The sequence below is a fragment of the Danio rerio genome, chromosome 16, assembly GCF_049306965.1.
Source record: "Danio rerio strain Tuebingen ecotype United States chromosome 16, GRCz12tu, whole genome shotgun sequence".
Classification (NCBI taxonomy): Eukaryota; Metazoa; Chordata; class Actinopteri; order Cypriniformes; family Danionidae; genus Danio; species Danio rerio.
The window spans coordinates 40,384,729-40,404,556 of NC_133191.1; the positions used below are offsets into that span (position 1 = coordinate 40,384,729).

Below are 19,828 nucleotides of genomic sequence, written 5' to 3' on the forward strand. Positions count from 1 at the left end.
AATTTTAGTATCAGTTTTGCTTAAGTTGCACGCTAGTGTTGCAGGAGAGGGGAGTGGTCGATTTAAGACTAGCTATTTACGGGAGTTGTAGTCCATAGCGAAGTGTATTGTGGGTAGTGTAGTTCGACACGCATGCTGGATGATGTGAGCTCGCTGTGTGCTGTGCTGTGCTGCTGAAACTGAGGAAGAAAGTTTTACTCGGCTTTGTTTTATGTTCACTCAAGTTATTCCACCCGAGAGCTGTTCATAACTAGATAGAATAGACATAGAGATAGATTGATCTCTGCAGCAGCTGCCGGAGAGCTGCGCGCTGCAGACGCAGCTGGTGTGAAAGGCAAACGGCTGTGTGCTGCTTCTGCTCTCCGTACGCGCTGCTCATGCGCTACTTTCGCTTGTGGTGTGAAACAGGCGTAACGTCCTTGCTGCAGCACCAAAATTAGGCACTGAAATTCATACGCTGATTTAATAATGGTACGTATCGGTTACCTAGCAGGTTTCGGTACCCAATCCTAGTGGCGAGTATGCTGATGCCACGTCGCCTTGGTCCCGGATTCACCCCAGCTGTCACTTAATCAGCACGGATCGATCCCAGCTGGAGCTCATCAGCAGACACTCGTATAAGCCATCCCCAAACACAAGGAAGACGAGCTTCATTTCACTCAATAGCCGCATTTCCACTATCGGGCCAGTGCGAGCCAGGGCTTTAATCGGGCCGGGCCGGGCCGGGCCAATAGCCCGGGAGGTTGAGAAATGAGACCGAAATCATGTCGCGTTTCCACTGTCGGGCTAGTAGCTCATGTCGTAAATATTGACTTCTCATCAATTACAAATTATCAGACCAGAGGTTTTGAATATCAGAAAATAGACTTTATTCTCCATAATAAAGCCGAGAAAGAGCAGAGCAGACCCCAGAGCATTCTGAAGTCTCTGTGTTGCTCCTGTGCAGGCATACTCATCTTACACAGACATATCACTGTATTTTTAACACAGGCTGGCATGTTTGCTGCAAACACTACATACATTTTGTGAAGAGAAAATTAACTGCTTTACACTTAGAAAATACTTCATACAGAGAGAATAAAATCTTCTTCAATCCCTCCTCTTAAGACTTTAGTCTTAATATTATTGTCTTTTAACCCCAAAGTGCAATTTCATAATCCAGTTCTCTTAATTACCTCTATCTAGTGTCTGAAATTAGCCACATAGCTGTTATCAATTGACTAGATTATGCCACTGTACTTTGACAGAAGTCCAGCCAAACATCTCCCCTTTCTCTTTTGATTTGAAGGAAGTAAAAGACTGTACTCTCTTTTTCTCTTAACACATCAAAGACAACAATGTTTTAAGCATAAGTATTCAGTTGGTTCAGTGCTAGCTGCTAGTGTTCACACTCATGTAGAATATACTGAAGTGATATTATATATAGGTACCATGAAAGCAATATGCAAACAAAATCAATATGCAAACGTAAAAAGCATCAAATGTTGATCTTGATCTTTCCTCATCCTTGTTTCTCTTCTTCTGAGCTATCAGCATCTTCACTTGACTTTAATAGATGTTAATGGAGATGTGTGGTTGAGAGTCTGAGTTCTGGAATCTGCAGTTGTGCATTCATCATCCCTTGATTTGTGACACTTCTGTATGTGGTATTCAGGCACATTATTAGAATCACTCTTTTCTTTGCTCTGATAAACTCTTGCTTCCACACGTGGCACTTAGTAGTTAAGAGCTTTGGAATATTCAGGCTCCTCTGTTTCCAGTCAGCTTTCCTTTGCTGGAGTTGTTCCCTTTCGCTCCTTTGAGGCATTGGTAACTCATCAATGGCATCCCCTTTGGCAGCTGTTGGATTTGCCCTCATCCAGATATGGTCCTTTCCTCCTGAGCTCTCCAGAGCATCCACAGATAGACTCGATCAGCTGGACCAATTGGACCTTATATCTCTGCTCTCTCACATGGCTCCTTTCTGGTTTCCTGCACAGATATCGCTTTGCACATGGCAATTATTTGTTTCTTCATAAAAGTCCCTACTGCATTAGACATCTTTGCAAACCATTCCAAGAGGTTATGTGCATGGTTATATGTGAGATTATATGCCAGGTTTTATGCAAAGTTTCATGTGGTTTCTTGCAAGGGTCATGCGGTTTCTTGCAAGGTTTCTTTCAAGGGTCGACCCAATAGCAGTTCATGCGATGCGGTGTTAGATGCTTGTTTCTGTCAGTTTCCATGCCATCACTCACCAATGCACTTGTAAACACATTAATCCCATTAAGTTTATTATTTTCAAATATTTCATTGAGCGTTGGTCTTGATGGATCATCTTCACCTCTTTCAGCCATTTCTGGTAACTGAGCATAATACAATTATTCTCTCTTTTGCTTTATTCATAATTTTTCATACTTCTTTAGATGTTTTTATTTATTGATCATTCATTAACTTCATGAATGCAAACCCATTATGAACTTATTTCTGAAGGCATTTCGAAATTTAGGAAATACTTCTCTTGTCACAGATGTAATAACTGTTCCTGCTTCATAATTTGCTTCTAGTATTACTCCAATCATCTACTCATCATAGTTTCTTAACAGTGCTTGTTTACAGAATAATTCTCTATCTAGTCAACACCAAAAACAGTCATCATCTCACTGTTTGGAGCAATGGTCTCCACTCAAGTCTTTTAATTAAACTAGAGCTCTGTGAAGCTGTAGATAATTCAATCATCCACATATTGTGACAGTGTCCATACTATGATCTTCTCCCTTATTATAACCCTTTATGCATTCTGGTGTATACAGTATATGCTATTCACCAAGCTACACGAGTACAAATAAGTTTCTACCCTCCTCTGGTAGTTACCTAAAATAAACTCAATAGAAACCAAACCACTTAAAATATTTACCATCCAAAAGAACATATCTTTACATACAATATTAACTTCAGCTGGAAAATCTTTTCTTATTGATTTTCTTAAATCATAACCTAAACATTAAGCGTCTTTTATCTGTCTTGATTAACCATTTATTTTAACTATCAAATTAACTTCAATTAAATATTATTAGTTACTTATAATTTATTACTACTTTAAATTTAAATAGAAATGTCTAGGACAGATTGCATATTACATTATCTAGATGTTTCTATTAGTGCTCCTATTTTTACACAAACTTTTCAATAGTGTTTGATACCTATTTCAGCATTTAGTGGTTTTCTTTATGGGCAAATCTACATCTGATTTAATTTTAACCCTGACTATGCTGGCTGATTTTATCTGCATCTCAGTCCTGTAATGACAATCATTTAGTTGGAATTTGACACTTCTTTCTTTTACTAATCAATTTTCAGAGCTATATATTAATTCCTTTTTCGTCCTAATTTATGGTACTGTCTTTTGGCTAACATTTATTTCTTAAGGCATTCTCATTAAACTAGTTGTTCATACAATTTTGATGCACTTTTTTATCAGCTGACTAAAACTTACTGTATGTTTTGTAAATTTCTCTTTGCTCTGTTTTAACTATTATTCCTTAATATTTTTTTTCAAATTATTTTTCACATATGTTTTCATGTGAAACAATATCTTTTTCTTAAACACTTTTCTCTTTCAATTTTTCTTATAGTAATTTAGAACTGTTACTTTTTGACCTTATCATGTCCTATGAATTCATTAAAATTGTTGTTTCAATCTTCTCTTTAACTATAAATAATTTTTCTAGATTTGAATTTTTCCAGTTTTCAATATCCAATCTTGATTTAGGTCATTCACAATAATATTATGCTTAGATATTATTGCCTTATCAAAAGCTTTTTCTTTTTCTTTAGTTAGTCTGCTGCATTGTAATTTATCATTCTATGTTTAAGGAACTTTTTGATTAAACCAATTGAAACTTAAACCTAAATTATTTAACATTCATCATAATATATTATTTAACAATACACATTTAAAGTTTCATCTTAAAATGTAGCTTTTTCAGTCCTCAGTAAAACCTGAGTATGCAGTGCCTGCATCACTGCTGTAGCATGTCACAAGTGTCAACAGCCATTTTGCTCATTGTGTTTTTCAAACACCTTTCCATTTGCCAGTGTACTCAGAGATGTCTGGTAGGTACAAGACTACAGTCCCCCAAAGTTCATCCCTATGTCTTCTTAATTAATATATATAGAATTTAGCTCATGACTTAATAAAATATATATATATATTTTTTTTTTTTCCATTTTTTCATTCATCAAATAAAGACTCCTTTTGTAGTTTAACAACTTATTTTCTCTAATTATTTTTCATTCTCAATCATTTTTATCATATGTAAATATGCTTAATTTTCTATTTGTTAAATGTTCTTATAATTAATTTCTTTGGCTTCAGATTGTGCTTCACTTATTTTTCCTAATCTTATTCTAGTGTTTCCTCACTAGTTACATTACATCTTACACTATTTTAATTTCTCTAACATTTCCATACCTGTTTTAATTCAACAGTACTATATGGTGGCCTAATGTCTAATATACCTGTTCAAAATCCTTACTGCAATAGCTTCAAGTTCATAGTACTATTTTACCTCTACATGTTTGTTTACTTTAAGCATTTTTCCTATCTGAAATGCAATTTTTAATTCTCAATTACCTTTTAAGTACATAAAATATTAACTATATAATTTTTGAACTCACTATTATGTTCTTTCATTTCTCCTCAGTGTCTATGCTTTACATCTGACTCACTGCTTTTACTACAAATAGCTGTTGGCTCAGATGACAGCCTGTAGCTGACTTTAAAACAGATGACAACAGTCAACTTACTCCACAACAATTTTTTATTGCACTTAAACATAATTTTATCTTTTAAAGCCAAATCTTGTTTTCTTCAAAATGTTGCTGTTTTTTCTAATTTTTATCTTATATTACTTTATAATATATATTTTTAAACATCTTCTCTTTTAATTCTATTAAACAATGTTTGGACTTCTTTTTTCTCCATTTTCCTATGCTTCTTTTCCTTTTCAAAAATTAGCATTTTTGTCTCTTAGATTTTCCTAATTCATTTTTTTAAGCTTATTTTCCTTAAACATTTGATCATTAACTCTTCAATTAATCAATATTCATTAAAGTTTTTTCTTCTAATTCTTTATTTACTCAAATTATTAACTTATCTTTTTTTTTACTGATTTAGTAAATTTATTTCCTGATCAATATAACTATTAATCTCCATATGTAGTTATTTCCATGCTTCAATTTTTTTATTTCTTAATATTTATTAGTATAGCTTCTAGTTGCATTTTTATTAACACTTTTTATTTATTAAATCTTGTTCTATCATGTATATTTTCTTATTTCATTTATCTTATTACATTACTTTATATTTCTATTTATTTAATACCTTATAATATATCTTTACTCTTTAGCTTCTATCTGTCCTGTGAAACTTTTGTTCTTAAAATAGACAGATTCTTACCACTCCTGAAGCAGACCTTCTTCCAGACTGTCGACATGTCAGGAATTTCAGTCCCCTCTCTGCCTATAGTTCATACTTAAAAACACTTCAAACACACAGAGATTATTCAGAAAAATGTTTAACTCGTATATTCTTGTTTTTAGTCTGTGTCTTTCAAATGCAATATGATCTCAATTAATTTTATGAGGCTTAAACCTCCTCTGTATCACAATATCTTCCCTCAACTGCATCACTCTCTATCTTATTGTTCATAAAATCACACAACATATGCAGTCCTTCTTTTATATTATAATATAAAACGATAATTCTTTTTAACTCACTCTTATTGCAAACATACTTCTAAACACAATCATACTTCTCACTCGTCCTAACCTCATCTCTTACACTGTGTAACCTGAACCTCACCTCTATTCTAGTCTCTCTAGATCAAAGGTGATAGCTTCTAAGCACCCCAGCAACATAGACAAATACACAACTACTTACAATTACATAAATACACCTCACTCCTCTTGAGTGACCTGTCCGAGCAGCCTCTAACCTTAGAGCTATAACCACAGAATTCTCCACTACACTCCTCTTGAGTGACCTGTTACTTCTGCTCCCGTCTTTACTGTTCTTCAGTAAAAATAGCATTTCACAGGATTCTTGCCTTTTTTCCCCCAGCCTCCTGAATAATAATATTTATCATTATTAAAACAGAACGGGTACTCCGAGGTCTTTGCGCGCTTCTCTCTACTTTATTAATCTGCTTTAATCTCTTAACTGTCACCACACTTTAAGAACTTCCTTTTAAAACTTAAAAATGCTCTAGGCATAATCTTCATCATTAAAAAATTTCCCAAACATGAGTAACAGTTACTAGTTAACGTTTATCCTATCCGTCAAGGCCCTCTTAGGAAAACACAGATCATTTGCATGCAAATTGTTATTTTCTTCTGGTATTCAAAACCCCATTGTTTTCCTTTTATATCTTTACTTTTACTTTTTTAGTTTTACTTGTAGTTCTTTATAGCTGGAGAAACAGTTCAAGTGACTTTTTACCGTTACAAGCAGGTCCTTGGTAGAAAAAACACAAACGTATAAGCGAAAATTGCTTACCGTTTTTTATCGTGGCCACATATTTGTGTTTTTCCTCCAAGCCTCAGCATGTCCAGTGTCACCCGTCTATCTCTTTCCAGCCGCACGTGCGGGCGCCATTTGTCGTAAATATTGACTTCTCATCAATTACAAATTATCAGACCAGAGGTTTTGAATATCAGAAAATAGACTTTATTCTCCATAATAAAGCCGAGAAAGAGCAGAATAGACCCCAGAGCATTCTGAAGTCTCTCCTGGACACCTTCCAAAGTCTCTCCTGCTCCTTCTCCTTTATTTATGTTTTTGACACACCCCTATGTGTCTCTTTTTAACTTTTGACCATTTTTGAATAGGTTTTCTAGTCTAAGGGGTCCTGCTATTCTTGGCTCTCAGCCCACTAGCTCATGTCAACAGAGATGTTACAGGTCTATGTCAGCAAATTATAGATGCAACTTATGCAAAGGAACTAAGTGTTTACATACATTGTTATGATAGGATAATAACTTGATAATATGTTACTCATTCTAACTTCTGACACATATAGCTTCATAGAAGTATTTAACATAAATAATCAGTGCTTTACATATTCAGTTATTCTACACAATCAGTCACTCAGCCTTCTCCTAGTGTTGCTCCTGTGCAGGCATACTCATCTTACACAGACATATCACTGTATTTTTAACACAGGCTGGCATGTTTGCTGCAAACACTACATACATTTTGTGAAGAGAAAATTAACTGCTTTACACTTAGAAAATACTTCATACAGAGAGAATAAAATCTTCTTCACTCACAGCGCGTCACGCAAACACCGCCCACAGAACGTCCCCGAATCAAACGTCACACAACCCGCCCACTTCAGTGGGAATCAGGACAGGCAGATAAAGCACACCATAGAATTATCACGAAACGAAACCATTAAAATGAAGACAACCGAAACAAACAAATGACACGTTACTGTACAGCATTACATGAAATGTCTATACGCACAGACCTGTGTATTTCCATTCATTACATTTTAGTCGCCGACCGACTGTTGGCATTGTGCATCGAGTGCTCTCGCCACTAACGGAGGGACCCAACACAGAGAGCGCACACATCCATAATATAAAGCCACAGAAATTCTCGTTTATAACTCGATATGGCATGTATTTTATAACATCCTCGTTTTGATAGACATCGTGTTAAGTGTTTCCGGCACAAGAGCGAGTAGCCTAATAAAATATAGCCATATTTGTTGCGCTCGGCAGCTATTCACTAAAGCTCTTCATTTAAAGTTTCATTTATAAATTTAACCACATCATATAAAAACATAAACAGTTGTTTGAGGATAAAGAACACATTTTGTGTTTGGACTTTCCCCCGATGCGTTTAAAGCAGCGAGCGCTGCGCAGGACTGAGTGACAGAAAAAAAGGTAGGAAAGATTCTGCTTTCACTCACCCAAATGATGCTCTGTTTGCGCGATTTGATTAATATCATCGCAACCAAATACTTTATAAATAATATTTCAAACCTTCTCCGGTGTTAATTGTTTTTAGAAAATATCGAAAATCTTTTTTTTCCAGACAGGTCTTTGTAAAATGAAAGTTAGGATATAAGTGGCTTTAAAACGGTTTGATTTATGTATTGTATATAGGCTACCTACATATAGCTAGCTTTTGTTTATTTTATATTGGTTTATTTATTTAATGCGATTTATATATATATATATATATATATATATATCCGATATTTGTAATTCTTTAAATTATATTTCAATATAGCTTAGGCTATTTTATCTAGATATGACACTATATTGTTTAAAGTCTATGAAAGTGGGCATGTAATTTGTTAAGTTTTATGTCTTTCTGTTGTATTTATATTGTGTATTATCTCCAAAATAAATACAGAAAAAAGCCGCTCGCGGCATAACAGAGCTGTGAAGGAGCGCTCTTGCCCGGTCTCACACACACATACAGGCATTTAAACGCGCACAAACAAACATTTTACCCTTGACAAAAACTCTGGAAAACCTTTACTGTCTGCTGTATCTTTAATATGGTGTAAAGATTATTATGCGTTATTGAAACATAAAGGGGGACGCAGCAAAGAACGTCACTATAAATTTAAACTACTTTATTATTTTATGCAGCAGCCTTACATTTTAAAAGGGAAACATAAGGGTGATCATACGCAAAAAGATCCCAGACTATAAGGCTAGATGTTTTCTTTCCCTTATTTCTTTATTTGTTTGGCGCATGTGCTCATGTGCAACCAGAAAACTGCCCGCCTCTCCTTTCACTCCGCCCGAAGCCCCAGCGGGCCCTCCTTGGCCCAAGGCAGGGCCGGAGTGGGACTCTTTTTCAGCCCTGGAGTTTTAAGCCTTAGACCGGCCCACCGCAGTTCACGACTGACTATATTAAAATAAGGTCATTTCCAATTCAGTTTCTAATTACACTATCACGTCTTTTTTTTTTTTTTTTTTTTTTTGAGAAAACAGCTGCTTTAGAACTTTAAATGTTCAAAAACCCTAACAGTATTATATGTCTTAACAATAAAACTATAATTAAAAAAAAAAAAAAACATACTCAGACAAGAATCAAACCCGGATCGGCAGCGTCGTAATCTAACGTGCTAACCACTGGACCACAACTGTTGTATATGAAGGACTGACTCATCAGTAATATCATCATTAACCTGTAGGCAGAGCAGAGCTCCGGTAAAATAATGAATAAGAAGACTGTAGTCAAGTAAGTAAATAAATTAATTTAAAAAGTGTGACTGCTGAGAGCAACAGATTCTGGAGCTAGGGACACCGGCCCTCGCGGCCAAAAAACGGACCGGCCCACCGGGAATTCTCCCGGTCCTCCCGATTAGCCAAACTGGGCCTGGCCCAAGGTATTTGGCGGGCCTAATAAGGCCGGCCGCTGGCCCCAAGAAAGCCCCGCTTTGGCCCGATTAGGCCCCGGAAATGACAGTGGAAACGCGACTGGCCTTGACTTGCTCGCTTTAGGCGCGATAGTGGAAACGCAGCTAATGACTCCCTGTGCTAATGTCTGTGTCTCTCTGTCTCTCCTCTCTAGCGGACTCCAGCAGTTGACCGATCCTTCACCAGAACTCTCACTCAAACTCACATTCTCCCTGGAGCACCAGAGCACCTATCCACTGAAGAGCACCATATTCATCTCATTTCACGTACTTCACTATATAAATAAATCACCCTCCGGAGACCTGTTTGTAACACCAACGCTTTGTGTATGTGTTTTTCCTCTGACTCGCCACAATAGTCAAAATAAGTTCATGTGACATAAGTTGTTCAATTATAATTATATGAAGCTAAACAAAAATAACTTTATTCAACGATTTATCTATGGGAGGATTAGAAAGCTCTTGGATTAAATGCAAAATATCTTCATTTGTAGATAATTAATGACAGAATTTCAATTTTTGGGTGAACTAAACCTTTAAGCAGCTGTAAGCCTCACAAATACGTAAAATTAATTGACTGAAAACTGCTTGAACTTTATTAAAACTGTTTGCACTAATATATTGTGTTAACTACACAGAGGCATGCAGCAGTGGCAACGTCAAAAGAAAGCTTCCCCTAAATCGAGACTAAAGGTTACTTTCTTTGGGGAAGCAGGCACAGACTCTGGTGCCCTACGCAAAGACAGTAGCTAACAGGTCATAATAATTTCGAAGAGGAATTTCAGATCAGATTTCTTTAATTACAACGTCATTTCTGTTGTGCAGTAATGTTAGCAGAGATCGAAGACCGATTGTTCATCTGTGGTGCAGACAAAAGAGGAAAGAGTCCCCTCTACAGCATTAACAGCGTAGGTCAGAATTACTTCAGGTGTGCAGTTTTGATTACAGGTTGTGAATCACATGTATTACTGTTGAACTGTTGATGTCACATGCACTAATTTACAGATATTCTTATTTACCTTTCGGGACCTTGAACATGACAGAAGAAGGTGAGGGAACAGACCCCGAAATGCAGACGAGCTGAAGGCCGATATCAAAGCAACTTGGGCTACAATAGTACCTCAACTTTGTCGAAGGCCGATCGCCTCCATATTGAGGACATAATACAGTACATTAACACATTTTTCAGAAGGCCAGCGTGTGTTTAAGATCCGTTTTATTGGTCAAATGAAATATGCTAATTTTGTGAAATACTGGATTTGAGTTTTTTCATGTTTATCCATAATCATTTAAATTGAAACAAAGGATTGAAATACTTCATTTTGTGTGTTGTGAACTAATAACACATAAGTTAAACTTTTTAAAACAAATTATTCCAATTTTTTTGGCACATACCTGTAGTCTGACCTGTCACCTAAAACGTTTTTGCCATGGCAAACCCTACCAGGAGCATCAGCCCCCAAAAACATAGCTGTAGGATCACTCAGGCAGTGTTTCAGACACAATTTTCTTATTGCTCCCTAATCTCAAAATCTGCAAGAGTAGAGGGATTTGACGCGACCGCCATTTTTAAAAGTGAAATCGAATAGGAAGAAAATGGGAAGAAATCCAGAAGTATTGCTTGGAGTTACTAGGAACGTTGTGCACTTGGCTGTATATCTTATCAGGGAAGAGAACGTGACACAAATTTATCATTTCACTGCCTTCTGAGTGACCCAAAGGTCCGTTCTGAATGAACAGTGAAAATAAAAAGGGATGTCAGAGCTCATTTTCAGCTAAGTTAAGGAAAATGGGACTAGTTAGCTAACCTTTCCCAAACACATTTTAGATGCCATTTATCAAACTTGAGTTAATAAAACAGAAATGACTGGCCGTGAAGGTCATCAGTTCACCCACCGCTGTTTACTGAGTGCAAACACAGATGAGGGATCCACTTGATGACTCGAATGATCTTCGTGGCTGCTTCACGCTTCAGTGTTCGTGTGTCTGGGCCCTGTCATACACCCGGTTTAAGGTGTGATGCAACTGTTGTTTGCTAGTTTCAGCTGGACATTTTGACGTTTTGCAGCACGCTGTTTAAATAGCAAATACATTTGCGTACTGCTCTAAAAAAGGAGGTGTGCTGAGGCGCATTGTTGGCACGTTGCTATTTTGAGGAACTAAACTGTTCAATAGACCAGCTGAGAGGAGGTCTAAAGTCCAGCGCAGAGCGAGTCAGTTGTGCGTATTGCTTAAACATTGCTTAATACACACAGGATGTGCAGCAATTCGCAAATATCTTTACCAATATTATTTATTATATGCAGATTATATTTGTTTTATTAAAAACCAGCTTCGATTTGCCCACCTGTCAACTCACCGGGTTACATAGGCTGAAGCAGGCAAGCCCCCACAGTGTTTACCTGCTGCCATGAACTGAAGTCTAGGAGTTCTTGAGTGTGTTACTCTTAAAGAGACTGTGATGTTGTTTGATGCCTAATCTGCTTTTAATGGGTTACATTAAACTCACTGAATGATATTAAAGTGATGTTTACACACTATTTCTGCATTTTGAAATATCAGCAACAGCTTGAGGTTTGTGTTGTCAATGCAATGTTTACAGTTCTGGTCTTATACTTCTGGGTTTCTTCCCACTGCAGCCTCGCTTTGGTTCTTCAAAATGGTGACTGCGTGAAATAAGCGTATGGCAAAAATCGTATTAGCAGTGTGGTGCAAAATGTCTTTATTTATAGTGCCCTGACCTTTTAATAGCAGGGGAACTGCTATAGAATGGCTCGTACCATCACAACGGTCAAGTATGTTTGACATGCTTTTCTCTCTATTTGCCACTTGCTTTTCTTTTCTTTTGCTGCCTGCTGTTCATTCAATCAACAAATTGCAACCAGTCAAGCACCAAAATCAACTTTCACTTCAAGTTGAGCTAAACCCTCTTTCGCTTGTATGAAACGCGCACTGTCATTGGACAGAAAGAAAACCACAGCTGATTAAAGCGGGAGTTTAAAGATCAGCAAAGCGACTCAGATGACAGGGACTCATTAGCTTTAGCTGATTTCTGTTGTAGAATTTCTCATCTGGGTTATCACTGTCTGTAGAGAAACGTTTTGCAGTTGAGGGGTGACGTTACTGCTGTCTGAATGTCCATCATCATCAGTCAGTCAAGTAGTCTTTATACATTTCCCGAAGGCGATTTGGTTGCAGCATACACGCATGTCACACATAATACTCAAAGCACATAATACAATACAAAATTCTACCCTAAATTCAAAAACGTTACAGCTGAGGGGATGAATGAAAGTTTAAACTGATTTGTTTTACTAATAGGAGTTCTGTATCGATTACTTAAAGGGAGAAGTGGCTATTTAAAATATTTTGAATGTTTTATATTTTGTTACAGACATACAGTGTCATCCTGCAACTGTTTTCAGCATATGAAATGTCCCAAACCCTATTCTGAACTTTCAGAAATGGGGGGAAAATTTTGTTTTTACTCTCTGGTAGTCATGTTGCTATGTTATATATGCATTCAAAAACATTCAGGAAAGGGTTTTATGTAAATTCAGACCACGAGTCCACATATATGGACACCATGTTTCTCTAAAAGTACATCATATCAAAAGATGATACTTAGATTTTTATTCTAATTAGGTTCCATTAAGCCCAAATAGCAAAGAGAAATAAAAAAATGCATGTAAAAAACATCTTGGCCCTTAAGAGGATATCATATATAATTTAAAAAAAAGAGTTAAAGTTTTAAATGAAAAAAATGTGGTCTTTTGTCATTTATTGAGAAAATAAACTGGCAAGCACATTGAACTTTCCTCAGTCAAAATTTGTCCTTCTAAAACATAATAATATTAATAATGCAGAGCTTCACTTTTTGAAGGTTTATGGATAACAAAAATAGCCCAATTAGTATTAATATTACCTTGAACATGGGCCGCTTTTGGCTTCAAAACCTTCATAGTGTTTTTTTTCTTCAAGAATAAGGTCCAAGATTCAGAATAAACGTTGGGCTACTTGTAGTGAAAGATGACTTCACTTTTGTCATATTGTATGTTGTCTTGCTGGATGAGGATGTTTGACTCATGAAAAATATTAGTTTGCATACTGATTAGCTAAAGTCACACTGATGTGACGTCAACAGATGATTCGGCTTTTTTCAACAGGTTATTTTCACAATTTATGATGGTGTAGGAGCCAAAATAGGACAAATGAGGTTATGTATAGGACAAATTCTGTACTATCCCCTCCCCCCCACACTCTGGCTACGGGCCTGAAATATGACAGAAGCATGAAATTATTTACAAACTTGCTGCTGTAAATCTGAGTGTTTGATATTTATAATCTGCACCGCTAAGAACTTAATTTGACTATTTAAAAGGTGATTTTTTCTCAATGTTAGGATTTTTTTATGAAATATTGACAATAAAAATCAAGATTGAGATTTAGAGTTTATTGTTCGTTGTGTTTTAATCCACAGTAGGAGGAAGAGGAGTGAAGAGGAAAGCGGATGATGATTTTCACAGTATTTTAGGTGAAGGCAAACCATACGGTCTGCGGAAACGCATCAGAGTTGCAGAGCTGGAGAACACAAGAGACACAGAGATGAGCAGCTATCAAGAGAAAACCAGCTCAGGTGTGTCTCCATCAAAACTTGTACAGCTTCAGCACCATACATTTATCACCACTGAAGATTCTGAAACATGAAGCAGGGTGCAAAGTGTTTCACTCAGTTAGCTGCTAAATCCAGTGAGCATGCGGAGATTTTGGCCACTAGGCAACAATACAGTGTCTGGATCAAAGTGATTGATTTATCTATTATGGCCAAAATCAATACAATATTATATTATGATCATGCTCCATCAAGTTGAACACTTTCTACTGTAAACATGTCAGAACTCAAATGTTGATTTGAACTTAATTCGGGCACTTTAAAGGGGATTTTCTCAATCTTTATATTCTGAAGAGTGTATTGTTCATTGTGTTGTCATCCACATTAGGAGGAAGAGGAGTGAAGCGGAAAGCGGATGATGATTTTCACAGTGTTTTAGGTGAAGGTAAACCTTATGCACTGCGCAAACGCATCAAAGTTGCTGAGCTGGAGAACACAAGAGTGGACGCCGACACAGAGGCGTCCAGCTCAGGTCAGTCCACTCTTTATGACTGGAGAAATACTGGAAAACTGGAGCACTGCTGCCATTCGTTAAATCCCAGAGTAAAATAAATGCCAAATAATGAAATAATCGATTATTAATAATTCATTATTGACTGTAATCCACATCAGGAGGAAGAGGAGTGAAGAGGAAAGCGGATGATGATTTTCACAGTGTTTTAGGTGAAGGTAAACCTTATGCACTGCGGAAACGCATCAGAGCTGCTGAGACGTCCAGCGATGAGAACAGCAGCTCAGGTCAGTCTCCCGTTACAGAATCACACTTTTCTACAGTTTCATCACTTAAAATTCATAATACAGAGGCAAGCTGCAACTCTTAGCTGCTGACCGAGGGTGCGTCTCGCTATTAGTTTTACTCGATCTTAGTGCGGCATTTGATACCATTGACCACAATATCCTCATAAATCGCTTAAAGTCTACAGGTGTCCAGGGACTGCCTCTACAATGGTTTAAGTCATACTTAACTGACCGCTACCAGTTTGTGAATCTTAATGGACAGCCTTCACAAATCTGCCCAGTAAAGTATGGGGTGCCTCAAGGATCAGTTTTAGGCCCTTTACTGTTTATAATTTACATGCTACCTCTGGGAGACATTATTAGAAGACATGGGATCAGCTTTCACTGCTATGCAGATGATACTCAATTATATATTTCAACTAAACCTGACGAGACGTCTGAACTTTCTAAACTAACTGAGTGTATCAAAGACATCAAAGACTGGATGACCAACAATTTTCTTCTCTTAAACTCCGACAAAACAGAATTATTACTTATTGGGCCTAAATCTTGCACACAGCAGATCTCGCAACTCAATTTACAATTAGAGGGATACAAAGTTAGCTTTAGCTCTACTATAAAAGATTTGGGTGTCATATTAGACAGCAATCTAACTTTTAAAAACCATATATCCCATGTCACAAAAACTGCCTTCTTTCATCTGAGAAATATCGCTAAATTACGAAATATGCTATCCATCTCAGATGCAGAAAAGCTAGTCCATGCTTTTATGACTTCGTGACTGGATTACTGTAATGCTCTATTTGCTGGCTGCCCAGCATCCTCTATTAACAAACTTCAATTAGTACAAAATGCAGCAGCCAGAGTTCTGACCAGGTCTAGAAAATATGATCATATCACCCCAATTTTATCCTCCTTACACTGGCTGCCTGTTAAGTTTCGTATTGAATTTAAAATATTACTTCTCACCTATAAAGCTCTAAATAATCTAGCTCCTGTTTATCTAACCAACCTTCTGTCTCGCTACGAACCAACTTGCTCTTTAAGATCTCAAAATTCAGGGCTTCTGGTAGTACCTAGAATAGCAAAATCAAGTAAAGGAGGTCGAGCCTTCTCTTTCATGGCTCCTACACTCTGGAATAGCCTTCCTGATAACGTCCGAGGCTCAGACACACTCTCCCAGTTCAAAACTAGATTAAAGACCTATCTGTTTAGTAAAGCATACACTCAATGCATCACCTAGCGGGTTCCACACTGGCTTCTGCATCTTGCTTAAATACACTATGAACAGCAGCTACGCTAATTATTCTCTTTATTCTCTATTTTCACCTGGGGATACTCATCCCGAGGTCCTCAGATTAGGCGGAGTCACTGATTGGATCCAAGACCAGCGACGTGATGATCCCAAGGATTCCATATCTGGGACCAGGCCATATCCTGAGCTGCTGGTGCGCTGATGGTCGTAGGGAGTGGAGAACATGTGTCTGATTCCAGCGACGCTCCAGGGACAGACGAGTCTTCATTGAAGCCATCTTCCAGCATAAACCACGGCGAATGAAGTTCTGCACAAGACTTTTGGCCAGTGGAGAAATTAAAATGGTCGTGCCCAACTGAGTCTGGTTCTCTCAAGGTTTTTTTTCTTCACTCCCATCAGGTGAAGTTTTTTTTCCCTCTCCGCTGTCGCCACTGCCTCGCATGGTTCAGGATTGGTAGAGCTACGCATCGATGAATTTGCTCTTCAGTGTTTGAACTCTCAGTAATGATTATATCACACTGAACTGAGCTAAACTGAACTGAACTGAACTTAAACACTAAAACCTGAACCACACTGTTCCAGTTACTGAACCACACTGTTCCAGTTACTATGACCATTTATGTGAAGCTGCTTTGACACAATCTACATTGTAAAAGCGCTATACAAATAAAGCTGAATTGAATTGAATTGGCAGAAATACACGGTATGTGTGAAAATTATCCACTTTTATTTGTGCCAAAAAATCATTCAAATAGGGCGACACGGTGGTGCTGTGGGTAGCATGTTCTCCTCACAGATAGAAGGTCGCTGGTTTGAACCTCGGCTGGGGCAGTTGGTGTTTCTGTGTGGAGTTTGCATGTTCTCCCCATGTTGGCATGGGTTCCCCCACAGTCCAAACTATTTTCTACAATGTAGATTGTGTCAAAGCAGCTTAACATAGAAGTTGTAGTAAATTGAAACTGTCAGTCCAGTTTTCAGAGTTGAAAACAAACGTGAAAAAGCTTCATTACTGGCATAAAAAATAAATGATTCTTAAGATTAGGAGTGTATTGTTCATTGTGTTGTCATCCACATTAGGAGGAAGAGGAGTGAAGCGGAAAGCAGATGATGCTTTTCAGAGTGTTTCTGGTGGAGGTAAACCATCTGCCCACCGGAAACGCATCAGAGTTGCTGAGCTGGAGAACACAAGTGTAGACGCCGACACAGAGGCGTCCAGCTCAGGTCAGTCCACTCTTAATGACTGGAAAACTGGAGCACTGCTGCCATTTGTTGAATCCCAGAGTAAAATAAATGGCAATATTGAAATAATCGATTATTAATAATTCATTATTGACTGTAATCCACATCAGGAGGAAGAGGAGTGAAGAGGAAAGCGGATGATGATTTGCAGAGTGATTCTGATGGAGTCAAACCATACGCTCTGCGCAAACGCATCAAAGCTGCAGAGACGTCCAGCGATGAGAACAGCCGCTCAGGTCAGTCTACCGTTACTCTTCTACAGTTGTATGAGCATATATATGTCAGCTTAAAGGCACAGTGCACGACGACACAAAGCAGCAGAGCTTTTATTATGCCACAGTCCAGCGCGTCTGTGTCAGGGTTCTGCCACTTTGGTCTTGTAAATTCTTGTTTTGGTGGCAGAGCTCTGACACTACTCAATGTCTGGTCCTGTCTCTGTGTGCGCGCGCGCCGTCGTGGGTGTACGCAGAGTGTGCGCGCTGCCACATGATGTGGCCACGCACGCTCTGCGTCCCTCAGACGCGCGCGCTCTTGTACTAGTGTTTGTGTTTGTTCTGTCAGCAGCGCACTGCTTCATTCTCGGCGCCTCCGTCTAGTTGGTTTCAGTTTTGGTTGGCGCTGAGATGAAGCATGCGCGTTGCTTATGTGTGAGCGCACGGTAAGGTGTTTATCTATCGTGTGCTCGTGTCTTGCGTCTTTTGTCAAAGCACGTGGCTCGGTGTTTACATTGTGGTCACGTGCTTTTGTCGTGTGCTTCAGTGTTGTGTTATGTGAGCGCATGGCTTGTATTGTCTCTCTGTGTCATGCGCTCTCCCGTCTATTGTCTAGTCCCACCCTCCTTGTCAACCCATTATTAGTTAATTGTGTTCACCTGTGTGTCAATTTACTTTTTTGCTTTATAATCCCCCTCATGTTTTCAGTCCTTTGCCAGTTCGTTGTCTACACTCCCCGTGTTCCTGATCCAGTCTTGCCTTGTTCTTGTTGAGCCAAGTTTGTGTGTTTTGTTAATGTTTTCCCCCTCGGGGTAGTTTTGTTTTGCTTTTTATTTTTATTTTATTATTAATAAATACCCATTGTTTCTTTGCACTTGAGTCCTCGCTCCTTTTCCCCACCACAACCGTGACAGTACGAACTGGCCATAACAGAGGACTCAGCAGAAATATGGGTATCTTCCTTTTCCCATCTCCCAGTTCACGTCCCTCTGCATGCCAGCAGAAGGAACGTTTGGGCAAACTCTTTGGTCTTCATCAAGGGGAATCTTCAGTCAAGGAGTTTGCCTACCAGTTTGTCTACGCAGCAGAGGGGCTTGAGTTTACCACCACAGCACTGAAGGAGGCTTTCAATGCTGGACTCAACAGCCCCCTTCAGGCCTGGGAGATGGGGATGCTGGGGATACTGTCATTCTGGCAGTTTGTGAGCTATTTGTACCACAGCCAGGGAGACGGTGGCCTGCCTCCCCTTGGCCCACCGCCAATCCCGCTCACAGACTGCCAAATCCCCAGTCCTCCGATGACCCACCAACGGAGACGGAGGAGGAAGAACGGGCCCTCCTCACCTGTCACCCACCTAGAGGTGACTGAACCCACTGCAGCCCATCCAGCAACCACCCTGGCGGCAGCAACATCCCTCGAGGTGCCCGAAACAGACACTGCAACACTTTCAGAGGTAGTGGAGTGCCCAGCAGTGTCTGAAGAGGTGGCCAGCTTCCCGCCACCAAAAATAAGGAAGCGTAGGAGGAGAAAGGGCTCCTCCACCATACTGGCTCCAGCCCCTGAGCGCCCTCCAGTGTCTGCTCCAGCCCCTGAGCGCCCTCCAGTGTCTGCTCCAGCCCCTGAGCGCCCTCCAGTGTCTGCTCCAGCCCCTGAGCGCCCTCCAGTGTCTGCTCCAGCCCCTGAGCGCCCTCCAGTGTCGGCTCCAGCCCCTGAGCGCCCTCCAGTGTCGGCTCCAGCCCCTGAGCGCCCTCCAGTGTCGGCTCCAGCCCCTGAGCGCCCTCCAGTGTCGGCTCCAGCCCCTGAGCGCCCTCCAGTGTCGGCTCCAGCCCCAGAGCGCCCTCCAGTGTCGGCTCCAGCCCCAGAGCGCCCTCCAGTGTCGGCTCCAGCCCCAGAGCGCCCTCCAGTGTCGGCTCCAGCCCCAGAGCGCCCTCCAGTGTCGGCTCCAGCCCCAGAGCGCCCTCCAGTGTCGGCTCCAGCCCCAGAGCGCCCTCCAGTGTCGGCTCCAGCCCCAGAGCGCCCTCCAGTGTCGGCTCCAGCCCCAGAGCGCAGCTCAGTGCCGGTCCCAGTCCGGCTCCTTGCCCTGCCGGCGCCATCCAGACGTCTTGCCCTGCCGGCTTCAGCCCGGCTCCTTGCCCTGCCGGCACCACCCAGACGTCTTTCCCTGCCGGCACCACCCAGACGTCTAGCCCTGCCGGCACCAGCCCGGCTCCTTGCCCTGCCGACACCACCCAGACGCCTTGCCCTGCCGGCGCCACCCAGACGCCTTGCCCAGCCGGCCCCAGCCCGG

General features: G+C 39.8%; 1 protein-coding gene and 1 long non-coding RNA gene across 2 annotated transcripts in view; one reads left to right on the forward strand and one right to left on the reverse strand.

The window, feature by feature from the left end:
• The window catches only part of LOC141375054 (uncharacterized), a 39,380-nt gene extending 29,712 nt beyond the window's left edge, over positions 1 to 9,668 (forward strand). The window contains exon 7 of the mRNA XM_073926428.1: positions 9,581 to 9,668. The gene's annotated coding sequence lies outside the window, so the exon portion shown is untranslated. The remainder of the gene's footprint in view (positions 1 to 9,580) is intronic.
• On the reverse strand, positions 848 to 6,062 carry LOC141378283 (uncharacterized). Its single transcript, XR_012392391.1, has 4 exons — positions 5,924 to 6,062; positions 5,441 to 5,525; positions 2,238 to 2,345; positions 848 to 1,971 (listed from the first exon to the last, which is right to left on the reverse strand). It is a non-coding gene; the product is annotated as an uncharacterized lncRNA (long non-coding RNA).
• Positions 9,669 to 19,828: the final 10,160 nt, after the last annotated feature.